Raw genomic sequence first — 18,410 nt, 5'->3', positions numbered from 1 at the left:
AGAAATGACGTAATATATTTCAACAATCAATTTTTTTTGCCTTTACAGGAAGGCCAGCATCACTGCTTGATGAAACTGATCCTGATTGGGTTCCAACGTTAAAGCTTGGACATGGGGCAGAGAAAAAAAACAGACCATTACTCATGTCTTAAAGATAGGAACAAACGCAATGACTGCAGGCAGCACGGCTCTAGTTGAACAATCAACAATTGGAGAAACTAGCTCAATCATCGACCATGTAAATGTAAATGTATTGATTGTATCTGTTTAAAACAATATTTATGTAGGCATGATATCTCTTCCTACATGTTAATGTTAATGTTTCTGTTGGCTTGGGACATCTTGTAGAGTGCTTTGGGTGGATATTGCATGCGCTATATAAAAATAAAAGCAGATCTCACTCTCAGGAAATTTAATAGGTCCAAATCAAGCAATTTTTTGGGGGTAAAAAGTGAGATTAGCAACGTTTGTGCCGTTCATTACACTTTAAGGTCATTGCATTGCCAGTTGAAAGGAAGTTGAATAGAGAGTGAAAAGATTGTAGATCTATGCACATAACAATAGACAAAGGGCACAAAATCATATTTCATATTGCAAAGTTAAGATACAAATCTATGACTATGAGGAATGTAATAAGACAAAGGGGAATAGAGCACATATCAAGTGACTTCATTTGCTCATAAGGTATGTAAGGAATGCCTGTCTGGTGAGCCAGTAATGAAGTCAAAAGTTTGTCCAAATTGTTGGTGCAAGAACTGACATCAAGAGAAGTTTTTTTTCAAATAACCAGACTGTACAAAAGCTTACATGGTTGAGTTTTAAGACTTTTAACTTCAGAGATATAAATGACTGAACAAAAACCATCACTTCATTTGAATCAAAAGCTTTGTCTTTATTATGTTGATTAATTTTGTTTTATTGAATGAATGGGCAATGACAATTATTAAAAGAGGAAGATCCATTAAATTTGAGGGCAATGAAATGAATACTATTGTGAGCATGTCCTTCTATGCTATGGATAGGTTGCCTTTTAGGATAGTTCATACAAAATTAGAAAATCCTGAAGGTTTTTGTCTTTGACTATAGCGTAACAAATTTTAAAAATACAGATTCTCTTTATTCACCTCAAGGGAACATTTGTCTTTGGAGTCTATTCTACAGGGAGACTGAAATAACCCAGCCATTGCCGCAACACAGCGCCACAAACTGAGCTAGGGCTGAGGTGACTTGCTCAAGGCCACACAACGTAGTGACAAAGTGTTCTTATGATGAGATAGATAGAATTAAATGAGTTCACCCATATTGATTTATTCCTCAATTATTAAGATCTGGGAGGAAATGTTTTATTAACCTTAAATTATGCCGTTTAAGCTAAATGAATATATTAATATTATAGTCTATATGTTATTTTTACAAGCCAATTGTCATTTCATTGTGGTAAAAGGCAATCTGCACAAATCAGCAGAATGGCCAATCAAACGTTTTTTTACAGAAGCATGTATTCCCTATGTATGTACAAAATACACACGCTGGCAACAAATTAAATAAAAAAAAATAATAAATTATATGGCATAAAAGAAAAAACAAACATTCCCAGAAATGTAAAATATTATGGGCTAAGTTTGTCCATTTTTATTGGTTATAGCTAGCGGTATCTACAAGAAGTTGATGGTTAGGTGCAGCGCTTGTAACACTCAATGGAATTTCCCGTGTAGAGAAAACATATATGTGTGTTTTTTGTATACTGGTGTAGGAAATACAGTTCTTATTTTTTTTCTTTTTTTGGCGAAGGCCAATAATTGCCCGAACATTACAGTACAACAGATTTTCTGAGCATACATAGTTTGATTCCACAGGTGATAGAATTACATTCAGTTTTTAAAATATTTGCGTGTTACTTGTAGAGTTTGTAAATAAATAGTTTTAGAATTTTTAGGTTTGCCAGTCATTTTGTGCTCGATGATAAATATTTAACATTTGCTGTACGGAGCAATGGTGATCCACAACTCTATTTTTTAAAAAGAATAGATTTCCACATAAATATGCCAAACCATTTTGGAATTCATCATAAGGTTCAGGCGCTATTGGCATTTGAAGTTGAAGTCAAAGAAAAACTTTAAAAAAAAATTATTTTGACCTGTAAAATGAATGACTTGCGTATTTGAGGAAATGGGGCTTAAGTTTTCTTTGTTTTCAAACATATTAAAATATTAAAATTAAAATTCCCAGTGACACGATAGACGCGAGAGGTGGTAGGTCAATAATGTACTATTTGCTCTATGTATTAACTTAATTTTGGCATTTCTTTTACAGGATTGTGAAGACAGACATTTCAGGTTCCCATCTTGATGCTGAGCAGAAAGTAGCCTACTTGTCGACACACGGAGTCCACTATAACCCAATTTTTGGAAATGGCGAACCTGAAACGAAAAGAAAGCAGTCAGACTTTTTATTCATTCTTTTCCAATAATGCTTGATTTTATATACCTTTGTAATCCTTTTCATTCTTTTCATTAGACTAATACATGTGTTAAACATTTTTACTTTTGCCCGAAATGTTTGTGAAAAAATTGTACTAGTTGTAGTATTACTACTAGTAATAGTAGTATTACTTCTGTTACCATTATTATATAGCAATGACTATGAAAAATGTTTTTTTTTCTCTTTTTGAAGAAAATTTTTGTCTAAAATCCAAGCCTATCTCCACTGAGTAAAAATGTTTTTGAATTTTGAAAATCCATTCATAAATAAACAAGTTATACAGTTTTAAAGGTGTCATTTATTTGGATGACCCGCAAGAAGAAAAAAAACGCGAAAATATGGGACGCTTTTTCGGCATTTTTTTTTTCGACCTTTGGTTGTATCTTGCGAAATAAGTGGATTAAAAGATTGAAACTTGAAGAGCAAATTAGGATGGTGTTTTGTAAAATATGGGAAAAGTACTCGTCATATTCATATGGAATTTTACAACCAAAAAGAAGAAATGTTCATGTATTACCTTGTCAGCGACAAAACCTCCACGCCCGGTAGTTTTAGAAATATTTTACTCCAAAGGGTAAAAATCTATTTTTAACGGTCTTCTGGTAATCGCACGAGTTTTGTCGCTTGACATAATATAAAATGACCTTTTTTCTAACAGAGTGCCAACTTTCAGTCATATTCATAGATAAACAACGTCGTAATTAATTTTTTTTAAATAGCATATACGAAACGACTTCGTCCCATATTTTGACGCGAATTCGGGCACTTCGTGAGCGAAAAAGAGGCCCAAAGATTTGTGCCGGATAGTCATTGCTATATTATATGTTCTGCAATAATATTCAAAACCTAATAATATTTTTGAATTGGCAAATAAATAGAAATCCATTGTATATTTAAACATGAAGTTGGAGCACAATAAAGAAAATAAAGTACTGTAATGACTTTTTTAAAAATTTGTTTTATCCGTTGCTTTTGCAATTTGATGGTGAATGCTTGACTGAGTTCTCATTTTTCTACCCTGGGTGTGGGGTCATTGACCTTCCATTGTGGGCAAGGTCATTATTGCTTTCTTCACCCCCCTATGTCTGTATTCCTTTTTCCGGTAGCTTTCTATCTTTGTTTTGGAATAAGATTACATGCTTTTTTTCCATGTCCTTAGATGAGAGGGTGACAAATGGATGTAAATTTATTTTGTAAATTTATAATTAACATTTTATAAACAATAGACTGGGTGGGGTCTTTGACTTCCCATGGTGGCAAGAGGTCATGCTGTGTCCTCTATCCCTTATATTGTTTTCCAAGTTTCTTTATGTCCTTGTCTTGGAATGAGATTACTTGGTTTTGTCCTTTCCCTTGCCGGAGTCATTGGCTGAGAGAGAAACAGTCCAATGAATATTGTTGGTTTTGGGAAAAAAAATTTTTTTGTCTTGTAAATCAGTTCGCGTAAATTTTTTTAATTATATATATATAAGATATATATATATATATATATATATATATATATATATATATATATATATATATTAATATATATATATATATATATATATATATATTATATATATATATATATATATATATATATATATATATATATATATATATATATATATATATATATATATATATATATATATATATATATATATATATATATATATATGTGTATATATAATATGGGGGGCGAAGTGGCCGAGTGGTTAAGGCAGTGCACTGTGATCCGGATGACCCAGGTTCGAGCCCCGCTTCAGGCACTTTCATTTTTTTTCCTTGAGCAAGATTATTAACCCCCAATTTGCTCACTTGGACAACATGGGTGATTCCTGTTGACATCAGACATCTTGTTTGATGAGTTATCTATATTCCTTCGTGGAATGCCTAGGCGACGATATCTTATGATATCGCTGCGCAAAAGGCATAACGTAACTTAATATAATATAATACGGAGTTATAGTTAGACACCGAAGCTCGCCTAACGAACGACTTGCCCAACACGTGACCATTTTTTTTCTCGCGTCCTCTCGTCTAATCTCGTCACTCCGGAATAAAAAGAGGAGGCGGAGCTCATATGATATAACGCAATGAAAGTTCTGTCCGATGACGGGTGGGGGTATATCACCTCTCCAAAACTTACCTTATTATATGAGATCTTGAGATTCTTATCCAATCATCGATTGCTCGTTTGACAGTTCGCTTGTGAACAGTTAGGAGACCATCTCTTGATTTATGGGCAGGCGGCTTTGCGTAAAGGCGGTGAGTGTTGTATACATCAAAGAGTACCGCTGACCGATGGGTAAATAGTGGTTGTGTAACCCAAAAGCCCTGCCGGCTCGACTGCAAGGTCTTGTATGTAATAGTTGCGTCACCATCTCAAGGCTCAGGAATTAATTAGTGAGCTGATTCAAACAATGTGGGTTTCAAATTTATCGTATACGTAATCATTTGGAAGCTACAGAGAAAGGTGTTTTTGTGTAATCCCTTTCACACACACACACGCGCGCGCACACACACACACACACACACACACACACACAAACATATACAAACAATACACATCCCTGGTCGTCTATTGCCTATATTATTAATGTTAATATATACATCCCATGCTGATTGTCACTACCCCCCCCCCCCCCCCCAACCATTTCCACCATCCAAGTACCAGCGGCCTTTTCTCTTTGATTTCGTATCATGGTCTACCCGAAGCCCAACACCTCGATCGTTTGTGGGTCAACCCCCCCCCCCCCCCCCTCCCCCACCTTCCCCCGTAATCAATTTATAATTTTCTCTCTGTATAGAGCGCCACATGCACAATTATATACTATTGAATGACACTGACCTTGCCCCTCCCCTAACACAAGCCAACAGCAACCCAAGCTATCCTCTATCACGTGACCTTAGATCCGATGCTGCATACCGCTTGAGAGTCTTCACTATCCAGATCTCGTTCATGGTCACGTGAGAAGGCTATATCCGTTCGGGTTCGGCGTTCGGGTTCGGCGTTCGACCCGATTTCGTTAAAAGCCTAATAAAAAAATAATACGTGAACGTTTGAGTGTATTCCTCTTAGGGGGGACCTGTGCTTGTGTCAGGATGAGACTTTTGGGTGTTATCAGACTTAGTACACTGATAGCATTCTCTTGGAATCTACATTTGTTCCTCTTTGTCTTACTTTTCTTGTGTGCTTTTAATTGTAAATCTGGAAATTTTTACAATCCCATTTTATTCCTTTTTACTGGTGCTGAAATGTGTCGCAAGTGCAGTAAAACCCTTAAATCAAACATAAACATTTGAGTGTATTCCGTCTCTGAATGGAACTGTTAGGCGATCTCAAAACTAAGCACATTAATAATTTTGATCTACTGCTCCGTATTTGATCCAAGCCCATTTTTCTTACTACGTATTTCGCAACAGCTTTTAATTGTGCTGAAAATGACCTAATAGTGTCGCAAGCACCGAAAGTAGTCCATCAGAACCATTAGGTCTATAGAGCCAGATTTCATCCCAGTTTCTATCGAGTGAAAATAATAACTTGTTACCCTTCGAATAGGGCGCTTTTCTATTGCCAAATTACTGCTGGGTGTACAAAAATAAAAGAAAGGGGAGGGGGTGGGGTCTTAACTTCATCTAGGATATATCTCGGTCTCTTTGATTGTGAAATGGGTGCTCTACCAACTGAGTTAACGGGACTGCCATGAGTCGCAAGACCATTTAAACGTTTATGTCCGAACACACTGACTGAGCAAATGTGAGTAAAGAGGCTTTTCCAAGGACTCGACTGAGTCTCCCATAGTAGAACTTGAACCTATTAAAGAAGTTTCTTATTTCTTTTTTTTTTTTAAGTTATTCATATTCTAGTTCAAGAAAATTCATTGTAATGAATATAGCCATGTGTTAAAAACCTCTATATCGTATTATCAATCCTGCATGGAGTAATATAAATAAATGTAGAAATCAAAATAATAATATGTAATAGCAGTAATAATAATCATAGAAGTGAGATTAAACGAGGGGGGGGGGGGGGGGGGGGTTTACCTTAGCAGCTAGTACCACTTTCCCACAGCTAGGAGGCTTAAACCATTTTACATCCGTCACCCATCCATTGTAGGCCTGATTATAAGTAGTCAGTCCCCTGTAAGCCTGAAAAAAAATTGTGGCAATGGTGGTAATATTATTAATTGAAACTAGAGGATAAAAACTGTTGTTATCACACTTAGTTAACAACAGTGAATTAAATTTGCTGTGAAATGTGGAGTACTCATCTGCAAGGTTATTAGAATTATTCAGAGAGACACAATTCCATACCTCAACATCAGCCGTGGGGCTAAAAATTATATAGTTTGGGGATTGAGTAAAATATCGAATAAAAAGTAGTCATTCAATGGAGCCGAAGTTTAACCTGGTTTGAAAAGGGCGAAACGGACCATAGCAATTGCTACCCTTTAGATAGGGCTCTAGTCTATGTCAAAGTACTTTCCGCTAGATCTAACAGACTCAGCTACCCAATCACTGCTGGATTGACAAGGGGAGTGGGATTAGAAAAAAAATATTCACTCGGGATCAAGCTCAGTCCCTTGGAATGGGGTGGGGCTTTTAAAACAATCATATGGGCATGATGTTTTGTTACTGTATTAATCAGTTTAGATTTGGACTCGGGACCACATTGATTTCATAGTCATTGCCTGCCCTGGTGTTTTTAATTTAAATTATTATTTATAATCTTTGGTGAATTCGGAGGAATTCATCACCTTAAAGGCAAAATAGTTGAAATTTGAATGTAACCACAAAGACTCATTGATCCACTACTTAGAGACTTAACTTAGACTAAACTTACTAAGACTAAGACTAAGATGATCACGACTCGTGAAGCAGGTCATATCATATTAATATTCCCGTGTCAGGTTCGACATATCTGTCTTCTGTGATTTTTTGAGAATAAATCTTACAATTAGCCGTGGATGGTGTAACATAGTATAGGTATAGCATAGGGAAACGATTAAATAATACAGACTTACCGTGAAATGTGTAGACCGTGTAGACAGAAACTTGTGGTCGTGACGAGGTAGTTCGCTACATCAAACGATGAGACTGGCTGTAGTTCCTAAAGATTATGGCACCAGTCGTGTTCACAAATGGCATAGGGGTCTACATCATTAACGGGAATTTAAAAAATATATATATATTTATGTCTAGAACCAGAAAAATACGGAAGATTATCGACAGAAACTAATATTTTACTATTCTACGCCATTGTCTTCCATTGCTTTCTGCCAGCCGGAAGTAAACTTCCACTCCGATCAGCTGTTTAACCGCATACTATCTATAGGAAATGGGGGTCCCGATAGCTCAGTTGGTAGAGCACTTGCTTCACATGCAAAGTGACCAAGATCGATCACCGGTTGATTACGTTGATATAGATAGAATGAAGTTGACGTCATTCGGGTCTTTGTTGTTGCTTTTTGTCATCCACGTTTATGAGTAATTCTCACTAAGCTGTATTAACCAGACTATAAACTTTTAAGGTTACACATAGTTTTGTGTATTGGGACTTTATATTTCAGCAGTTGTGAGCTTCTTAGGCAAGCGGGTACTATCTATAGTTTACTTGAAAATCGTGCTCGACCCGTCGCCATCGTTAACTTATAGATAGTATGCGCTTGGCTAAGAAGCTCATAACATTGCCATCCGGAAGTATAACGGACCAACACACAAAACTGTGTGTATCCATGAACGTTTATAGGCGCGTTAATACAGTTCAGTGAACATTATAAACGCGGAAGGCAAAAACCATAACAAAGGCCTGAGTGACGTCATCTGCATACTATCTATAGATAGTATGCGCTTGGCTGAGAACTTCAAAACCTTGCCATCCGGAAATATAACGGAACAACACACAAAACTGTGTGTATCCATGAACTTTTATAGTCTGGTTAATCCAGTTAAGTAAGAATTTCTCATAAACGTGGATTTCAAAAAACAATAACAAAGACCTGAGTGACGTCAACTTCATACTATCTTTAGCCTGACACTGACCTAAAAATGACGTCGAAAGACAATTCTTTGGCGCAAGAGAAAACAAATCGTGAGTTGTATCAATAGTCCAACTGATGGAATCACTTGTTTCCTTGAGCTCGAGATACAGACGACAAATCACTAGGCGGTGCAAAAACCTTGAAAATAATGTCAAACTTAGATAGTTCGAAGATGACGTCACTCAGGTCTTTGTTATTGTTTTTTGCCATCCACGTTTATGAGTAATGCTCACTGAACTGTATTACCCAGACTATAAACGTTCATGGATACACACAGTTTTGTGTGTTGGTCCGTTATACTTCAGGATGGCAATGTTATGAGCTTCTTAGCCAAGCACATACTATCGTGGCCTTCGTAAAGTTATGGCCTGATACTGACCAAAATATGACATCAAAATGCCAGTCTTTTGCCACAAAAGAAAACAAATCGTGAGTTGTATTCAATAGTTCAACCAATGGGACCAGTTGTTTCCATGAGCTCTACTAACGACAACTCACTAAGCGGTGCAAAAACCAAATAATGCCGTCAAACTGCCAATCCTTTTGGATTTTGGTATCAGGCTCTAACATAACGATGGCGACGGTTCTAGTGCCAGGCTATATTATGTTAACGATGGCTACGATCTCATCGTCATAGTCTCGGATACTCCAGTGGCTTCATTGCGAGAAGGCCCTGCTTCATTGGCATGGTGCTACTAAAAATAGAATAGCTTATCATTTTCTAACGGTCTCTTCAGCAGTGTAAATCCAACACAATCTATCAACAATGATGGCATAATACAGATTATATTGTCAGATCTTCATTGAACTCGGGTTTGTATTTAGCAGACCATTCGTGATAACACACAGATAAGCCATACAAAGATAGACCGACAAAAGACGTCTTTTTACATATAGATAGTATGTGCTTGGTTAAAAATCTCACAACACAAAGAAAGAAGCCACCCGGAAGTATAACGGGCAAACACACAAAACGATGAGTAACCTTTATAGTCTGGTTAATTAATAGTTTAGTGAGAATTACTCATAAACGTGGATGGCAAACAGCAATAACAAAGTCTTGAGTTACGTCAACTTCAAATTACCTATATCATATCATATCATATCATATAGAACTATTCTTATAAAGCGCAATATCCACTAAACGTGCTCAAAGCGCTATAAAAGGATTCCCTGGCCAACAGCAGCACGTAACATGTAGGACGGGACATGAGGCCTGTTAGGCGATATTACAATATTTTCGGACACAGACAACGCTGTTAACGGCCAGGTACTCATTATACACCTGAGTACGGTGAGAGTATGTGAGTAAAGAGCCTTTTTCCAAGGACACAACGAAACGCCCAGGGAGGCTCGAACCCAGGACCTTTCAAGCCAAAAGCGAGTGTCATAACAGTAGGCCACATTATATCATATCAGTAAAATGGACTTTAAATAAACTTTACAATGGGCCGAATGTTCCTATAATGCCCTTATATTAAGAGTAAGTCACAATGTATTATAAACAGGGATGGCAAAAAACAATAACAAAGACCTGAGTGACGCCAACTTCGTTCTATCTATAGATAGTTCGAAGATGACGTCACTCAGGTCTTTATTATTGTTTTCTGCCATCCGCGTTTATGAGTAATGCTCACTGAACTGTTTTAACCCGACTATCAACGTTCATGGATACACAGTTTTGTGTGTTGGTCGGTTATACTGCCGGATGGCAATGTTATGAGTTTCTTAGCCAAGCGCATACTATCTATAGATAGAATGCGCTTGGCCAAGGAGTTCACAACATTGCCATCCGGAAGTATAACGGACCAACACACAAACTCTGTGTAACCATGAACTTTTATAGTCTGGTTAATACAGTTTAGTGAGAACAATTCACAAACGCGGATGGCAAAAGCAATAACAAAGGCCTGAGTGACGTCATCTGCATACTATCTATATACTCGTTGATCATACTCATAAGTAGAAAACGGTTGGGGCTGCCTGAAGCCGGTGATCGTAAAATAATAATAATAATAATAATAATAATAATAATAATAATAATAATAATAATAATAATAATAATAATAATAATAATAATAAAGACCTGAGTGACGTCAACTTCGTTCTATCTATTATAGTGATTATATCTCCGTGTCGTGTGTGTAAGTGTGTATATTATGTGTGTGTATATCGTGTGTCAATTCCGTACCCTGTGTCGTTTGCTACCCGTTATCCCTTAACCACAACATTCATAAAACTCTAGAATTCACAGCATACCTTTCGCTTTTATGCCAATAATCCCCCTCTTACACCCCCCCCCCCCCCCCCCATCCCCACCCCCCTTCCCACCCCCACCAAACGTTGAAGCACATCAACTCCAAAAAAAATGCGTTCAATTTTACAACTTGGCCATAATATTACTTTCAACCAAATGTAAAAAGCGCCAAATTGGTCAAACTGTCTTAATCAAGCCAAAGTATTTTAAAAGAAAATCTTGTATTGAAAACAGCATCTAGTACACGTTACTGGAACATCTTAATTCTATCAAGTTTTAAATCCAAAATATATTATTTTTCTGGCCAAAAATGATTTTTTTGAAAACCAAATAAATTGTTTCGTCCTAGAATGCCAGTACTTCCATTTTCAGCCAAAGTAGGTTCCACGAACTGGCCGCTCCTCTATAATCCGTTAATAGCCATTTCATTCTTGTTCCCCGGGGGCCACCATTCTTCCTTTATCTCACACGAACCCCCCCCCCCCCCTCTCTCTCTCTCTCTCTCTCTCTCTCTCTCTCTCTCTCTCTCTCTCTCTCTCTCTCTCTCTCTCTCTCTTTTCTCTACTCTTGGTCCTCTCTCTCTTCTCTCTCTGAACAACGTCGTGTAGTGCATGAAGGCTGCCTAGAAAAAAAAAGGCAGAGGTCTCAGGTAATCGATCCCCAGTCAAGTTGACGTTGATTGGGATTAATTGGGATGTCCAGACAAAGCAGAAGGTCTCGGGTTCGATCCCCAGTCAAGGTTGACTGATTTTTTGGGATGTTCTTTTTTCTTGTATTTTTCTCTCTTGCTTTGTCTGGCACCTTTCATACACACTCGTTCAGTTTTTGATACGATAGAATACCTCTTTTAGGAGGTTGTTCACCGTCATTCAGATTCTAAATTCTAAATTTCTAAATTGAGCTTTATATAGCGCAATATCCACTAAATGTGCTCAAAGCGCTTTACAAGGGGTCCCTAACCAATAGCAACATTTAACATATAGGACGGGACAAGACGCCTGTTAGGCGATATTGTAATTTTTCGGACAAAGACAACTCTGTTAACGCCAGGTACTCATTTTACACTTGAGTACGGTAAGAGAATGTGAGTAAAGGGCCTTTTCCAAGGACTCAACTATGCGCCGAGCGCGAGGCTCGAACCCAGGACCTTCCGATCCGAAAGCGAGTGTCATACCACTAGACCACATAGCTGTAGATTACAACACGAATCGTTGAAAAGAACGCACAACAATGGCGTTACTCAGTTCTTTCTTATTGTTTTTAGACAACCATTTTGGTGATTAGTTCTCACTAAATTGCATCAATCAGACAAGGCTACATATAGAAAGAACGAAGTTGACGTCACTCATGTCTTTGTTATTGTTTTTTTGCCATCCATTTTTATGAGTAATTCTCACTAAATTGTGTTAACCAGACTATAAACGTTCAAGGTTACACATAGTTTTGGGTGTTGGTCAGTTATATTTCCGGATGGCAATGTTGTGAGTATCTTAGCCAAGCGCACAATAACATCTATATCAATCAAGGCTATAAACGTTCAAGTTTACACGTAGTCTTTTGTGTTGCATTGACACTTAATATTCGGCTGGTGGATGTTGTGAATATTTTACCTAATTGCATAGCACCAATATACAAATAAATAAATAGCGTTTCTCCCTTTCAGCAGACACGCAAAACACACAACGATTTCTGGGCTGACTGCACACTCAAGTGGATGCAAACTGCACATTGCACACACACACACACACACACACACACACACACACACACACACACACTACGGACACCAGATTTGTGATAATAATTAATATAAATATAATTATAAATAATAATATAATATAAATATATAATATATAAATAATAGTGACACTGTATAATAATTAGCCAGCTAACTGCAGTACTCTGGAGAAATATAAAACCTATTTCAAAAATTGGCCAAAAAACTCGTCCTTCAAATATCAATCGATTTAAATTACCCTCATCTTGACAAATCGTTCAAGCCTGGGCCTTTAAGGAAGACTTCGACGAAGTCCCAGGTTTTAGAGTTTTTGCCATGATGAATGTCATTTAAATCAATCGATATTTGAAGGAATAGCTTTCTGGCCAAATTTTTAAATACGTTTCATTGAACTGATTAATGGTTCGAAGATCACGTCGGAGATGCGAGACAAACAACGCCCTATATGATAATTTTTTTTCTCCAAAACATCGGATATTTATTATAAGTTGTGATGATAATTTCCAAAGAACGGAGATATGAATCCCTTTTAAAAGAAAGAAAAAAAAAAAAACAGGGGCGTTGGCAGAAGATACACGATATTATTACTGATGCTATATTTTCTTTATATATATATATATATATATATATATATATATATATATATATATATATATATATATATATATATATATATATAAATGGAGTCACTCACTTATAAGGAATGAGATTAGCGGAAGAGCAGCGTCCCTTGATTGGACGTCACCTTACAGAGAGAACATCAATTTGGTTTTGAAGTGTCTCAAGCCGCTTTCACCGGAAGCGAGGACGAGAGACGCATGCGCACAACCAACATGACGTTCTCTCTCTAAAAACTTTTCCGCCGGTGACGTCACAGACTATGGGTGACGTCCACTCAAGGGACGCCTCTCTTCCGCTAATCTCATTCCCTATATGGCCGAAACACATGTTTCTGTGGTTTCCATCCACGTCGTCAATCGGCATATTACGTCCGTATATGAGTTACTCCATTTATATTTTATACTAGCTCTAACCAACTTTATATATATATATTGTCATTTAAGTAGCAATACAATCTAACTTTACCAAATGGATAATTCAATTATTGATAGAACGTCACAAGGTCACTCAGACAGATTGGAACCAATCATTTAACTATCAATCTGTTAATTTTGAAGAGTCTTGTATTTACTAGTTTGTTCCTGATTGGACAGAGCGCTCTGAGCAATGTTTATAGATAGAACGAAGATGACGTCACTCAGGCCTTTGTTATTGTTTTTGCCATCCGCGTTTGTGAGTTGTTCTCACTAAACTGTATTAACCAGACTATAAAAGTTCATGGTTACACACAGTTTTGGTCCGTTATACTTCCGGATGGCAATGTTGTGAACTCCTTGGCCAAGCGCATACTATCTATATTTCATTCATTCATTCATCGTGGCTAAGCGGTACGATCTTTGCTTCGAACCCAGAACGTACCGAGTTCGATCACGCGCCACTACACTGTATGGCCTTGAGCAAGTCACCTCGCACTGTCTCAATTTGCGGCGCTGCACTGCGACTGACGCCCGGGTTATTCAAGTCTTCCCTTGGAATAGACCCTAGACCTAGTGACAAATTTCCCCTATGGGATTCATTCATTCATTCATTCATTCATTCATTCATTCATACATTTATTCATTTATACATTCATTCATTCATTCATTCATTCATTCATTCATTATTTAGTTATATTTCCTCCCTTCCCTCATGGTCATAACTATTTATTCCTTTATCACAATATTCTATTCATTCAATTATGTATTTGTACTCACCAGATCCGTAGGCGCTTCAGTCGCTGTCGGTGATATGGGTTTTGAACCCGGGTTGATGTTAACCACGGAACTGTACATGATGGTGCGTTATCCACTGAACATCCACACACACACACAAGAATAATGAGAATCACTAGTTAATCCAGTTAGAACAAATTATTTCTTTTCTCGAAACTAGAGAAGAATGTCTAAAATTAGATTCTATAATAATAATATATAAAATATTATTTCTCTTTAACCCTCTCCTTACCAAATATAGGAAAATTGTCACATTCGTTACGATACAACCAACATTTTTCTTATTCAAATTTCTTTTGTACATCATAAAATTTAAAGACAATGAACAGTGTGCAGAGCATGTTTTGTTAAAGATATTATTTATCGCGAGAACTTACTGCTATTTGTATTTGAGTGATAAAAAAAACTATTTTTGTGTTAGTTGGGTGTGAAGTATTGAGGAAAATCCTGAAAATTGCTGATAAGGAGAGCGTTAATACGAGATGTAAACAAAAATGAATAAAACTTTAAAAGTTAAAACATATCTCTTTAGAAAATCGTTTGATGTTTAACATTTCTATTAGGCCTACATGTTATAGATATCCTAAATTTTCATTTTGTAACACAGTGCGTGGTAATTAAATTATAAATTGATTGATGCTATTCCAATATGATAGATTTTATGCTTAATTTATCAATTTATTATTGTGTTTTATTTGCATTGTAAAGCGCCTCTGAGCTCATTGTGGATCTAGGCGCTATATACATTCATTCATTCAAAACAACTTCAAGAAACAACAAAATACCAAACACGGGACGTTTCGTCCTCAAAACTCTTCTTCAGCCAATGATTAAAAAAAACAAACAATGAAAACATAAATTCATTACTAAAATAACCAAATCAACGGCCGGTTGACGGCGTTGTGGTTATTTTACTTATATATCTATGTTTTTCCAGGATTTCTATTAATTTATTAATTGAGTTAAATATTTTGTTTTAACCCTCTCCTTACCAGCAATTTTCAGGATTTTCCCCAAAACCTCACACCCAACTAACACAAAATAGATTTTCTTATCAGTCAGAAATAATAGCAGTAAAATTGCAATGCATAATTTCTTTAGCAAAACATACGCTACAACACACTGATGATTTTCTTTATATTTTATGAAGTACAAAAGAAATTTGAATAAGAAAAAGGTTGGTTGTATCGTAACGAATGTGACGATTTTCCTATAGTTGGTAAGGAGGGGGTTAAAATTGCATCGGCAAGTGCACTACAAAGTGAGCTATTAAGGACCCCCGACCCCCAACAAAACCAAATCCGATATTATAACATCAGCAGCAGAAGAATGTTTCGTGTAATTCCTTATCCAGTGCCCAGTGAATCCTGTAAAATAAGATGGAAAAAAAAATATGTGTAAGATTTTACAGGGATGTCGCATCTCACTCTCTCTCTCTCTCTCTCTCTCTCTCTCTCTCTCTCTCTCTCTCTCTCTCTCTCTCTCTCTCTCTCTTTCTCTCTCTCTCTCTCTCTGAGTTTGTGTGTGTGTGTGTGTGTGTGTGTGTATGTACATATATGAGTGTTTATGTGTTATGTATGTATAACAATTTTAAAAAAATTAAATAAAACTCCCTTTATTCATCCCCGAGGGGAATTTTGTCTTTAGGGTCTATTCCAAGGAAAGACTGGATTAAACCAGGCGTCAGCCGCAGTGCAGCGCCGCAAAGTGAGCTAGAGCGAAGTGACTTGCTCAAGGCAAACAAAGAGGTGGGTAGTTGAACTTATATTTTTTAATATGTATATATACATACACACAGGCACACGTAAACACACATATATGCACATACACACACATACACACACACACATATATATATATATATATATACATATATATATATATATATATATATATATATATATATATATATATATATATATAGACTACAAATTGTCACTCACATTATATGGCCGAGACGTTCGTTTCTGTGGGATTATTCCACGTTCTCAGTCGGCGTAACAGTTGAGCACTCTCGGTATCAGTAGCAAACACGCCACTCACAACATGACAACATTGAAGAAAAAAGCCGTAGACTACTCCATGAAACGACTGAGGACGTGGAATAAGCCCACAGAAACGAACGTCTCGGCCATATAATGTGAGTGACAATTTGTATTCTATATTAGCTCTAACCATCATTATCGAGCACTTTCGTACCTACGAGTACCCACCAACACTCATATATAATTCATGCAAAGTTTGTGAAACGCATTGACATTTGCATTGCGGATGATGGCGCTGATATTGAAGATGTTATTTGAATATATTAAATAGTGAAAATAAAACTTAATTTTAATTATATACCAAAAATTATCAACTATCCTATGTGTCCAGACTTTATGGACACACTGTATATATATATATATATATATATATATATATATATATATATATATATATATATATATATATATATATATATTATATATATGAGTATTGGGACGAGAGTGTTCGATAATGTTTGTTAGAGCTAATATACAATATAAATAAAGTCACTCACACATTTATGGCCGAGACATATGTTTCGATGCCCTCAATACAATACACACACACACACACACACACACACACACAAATATTTTATATATATATATATATATATATATATATATATATATATAGATAGATAGATAGATAGATAGTTATAAAATTTTTAATATTAAATTCAATTTTCAGCATTGAAATCACGTCGACATAATAATAACATCATAACACCGTTTAGTTGTGAAAGGTCACAGTTTTGTGACCACTCATTCCTTTTATTTATTTAGCGGAAACAGCTGAAGCGTGACTACTGACCGTATCTGAATTACCTACCCTGAAAGTATTTATTGGTCAGAATGGCGGTCAGTTGTCGTGTGGTCAAGGCTTAGAATGGGTGTGGTGTGGACCTTACGGTCAATGGTCATCCACAATACGTCACATTATGCTATCTTCTTCTTCTTCTAGGTTCCATGCCTGGTCCAGGCTTCGGATACTGCATGAATTATCTCTCTCCATTCCTCCCTGTCTCTTGCCTTTTCAAACAGCTCCTGGATTGTTAGGCTGGTGAAGCCCTTCAGTTGGTCTATGAGTGTTTTTCTTTGTCTCCCCCGGGCGCGTTTACCAGGTATTTTTCCACAACTTGCCAGGTATTCATTCTTATCTTTCCTTACTATGTGTCCGAAAAAGGATAGTTGTCGATCCACTATTAAGGGCATTAGTTTCCTTTGTTGGTATGTTTGTTTTAGCACTTCTTCGTTCGTTTTGTGTGCAGTATACGATATTCTCTGCATCCTTCTCAAGCACCACATTTCAAAAGCTTCAATGTTCTTTTGTGTTTCTGCATTTGTAGTCCAGCTTTCGCATCCGTATAACAAGATTGGCCACACGTAACACTTCAAGACTCGGAATCTAATCCCGAACGACATCTGTTTGTTTTTCAAAATGTTTCCCAGGTCCATGAAGGCCTGTTTGGCTTGAGTTATTCTTGCTCGTATGTCTCGGTTACATCTTCCATCTGTTGTCACTATTGAACCTAGGTATTTAAAACTTTCTACGTTGGTAAGTTGCTCGCCGTGAATCGTTATATTGCAGGTGTTGTTGTTTTCGGGGTTTTTCTGTATTACCATGCATTCCGTTTTGGTGATATTCACTTCCATTCCTTGGCTTCACTATCTACTACCACTTTGTCAACAATCTTTTGAAGTTGGATTTCTGATGTTGCAATGAGTACCGTATCGTCTGCGTATCTTATATTATTTATGTTGTGACCTCCCACTTTTATTCCCTCCATATTATTTATGCCCCTCATGATTGTTTCTTGGTATAGATTAAACAGATCTGGTGAGGCAACACACCCTTGACGGACTCCTTTCTTAATAGGAATGGAATTTCCTGTAGAGTTTCCGATTTTGATAGATGCCTGCTGGGTGTAGTATAATGTTTGCATGAGTCTGAGGTCTTTCTCATCAGCGCCAATGGAGTGCAGTTGTTTTAGTATTTCTTCGTGGCGTACTCTATCAAAAGCTTTTTTGTAGTCGACAAAACAG

At 36.7% G+C, this 18,410-nt stretch overlaps 1 long non-coding RNA gene across 1 annotated transcript in view; it reads right to left on the bottom strand.

The window, feature by feature from the left end:
- Positions 1 to 337: 337 nt before the first annotated feature.
- Positions 338 to 18,410, bottom strand: part of LOC144980748 (uncharacterized) — a 33,203-nt gene continuing 15,130 nt past the window's right edge. The window contains exons 2-5 of the long non-coding RNA XR_013646947.1: positions 14,320 to 14,520; positions 7,494 to 7,623; positions 6,514 to 6,618; positions 338 to 2,420 (exon numbers count right to left, since the gene is read on the bottom strand). This is a non-coding gene — a long non-coding RNA (uncharacterized LOC144980748). The remainder of the gene's footprint in view (positions 2,421 to 6,513; positions 6,619 to 7,493; positions 7,624 to 14,319; positions 14,521 to 18,410) is intronic.

The sequence above is a fragment of the Berghia stephanieae genome, chromosome 10 (genome assembly GCF_034508935.2).
Source record: "Berghia stephanieae isolate SIO BIC M18660-M18661 chromosome 10, UCSD_Bste_1.3, whole genome shotgun sequence".
Lineage (NCBI taxonomy): Eukaryota > Metazoa > Mollusca > Gastropoda > Nudibranchia > Aeolidiidae > Berghia > Berghia stephanieae.
Note: the sequence above shows the minus strand (reverse complement) of the source record. Positions and strands in the feature narration are given on the sequence as shown.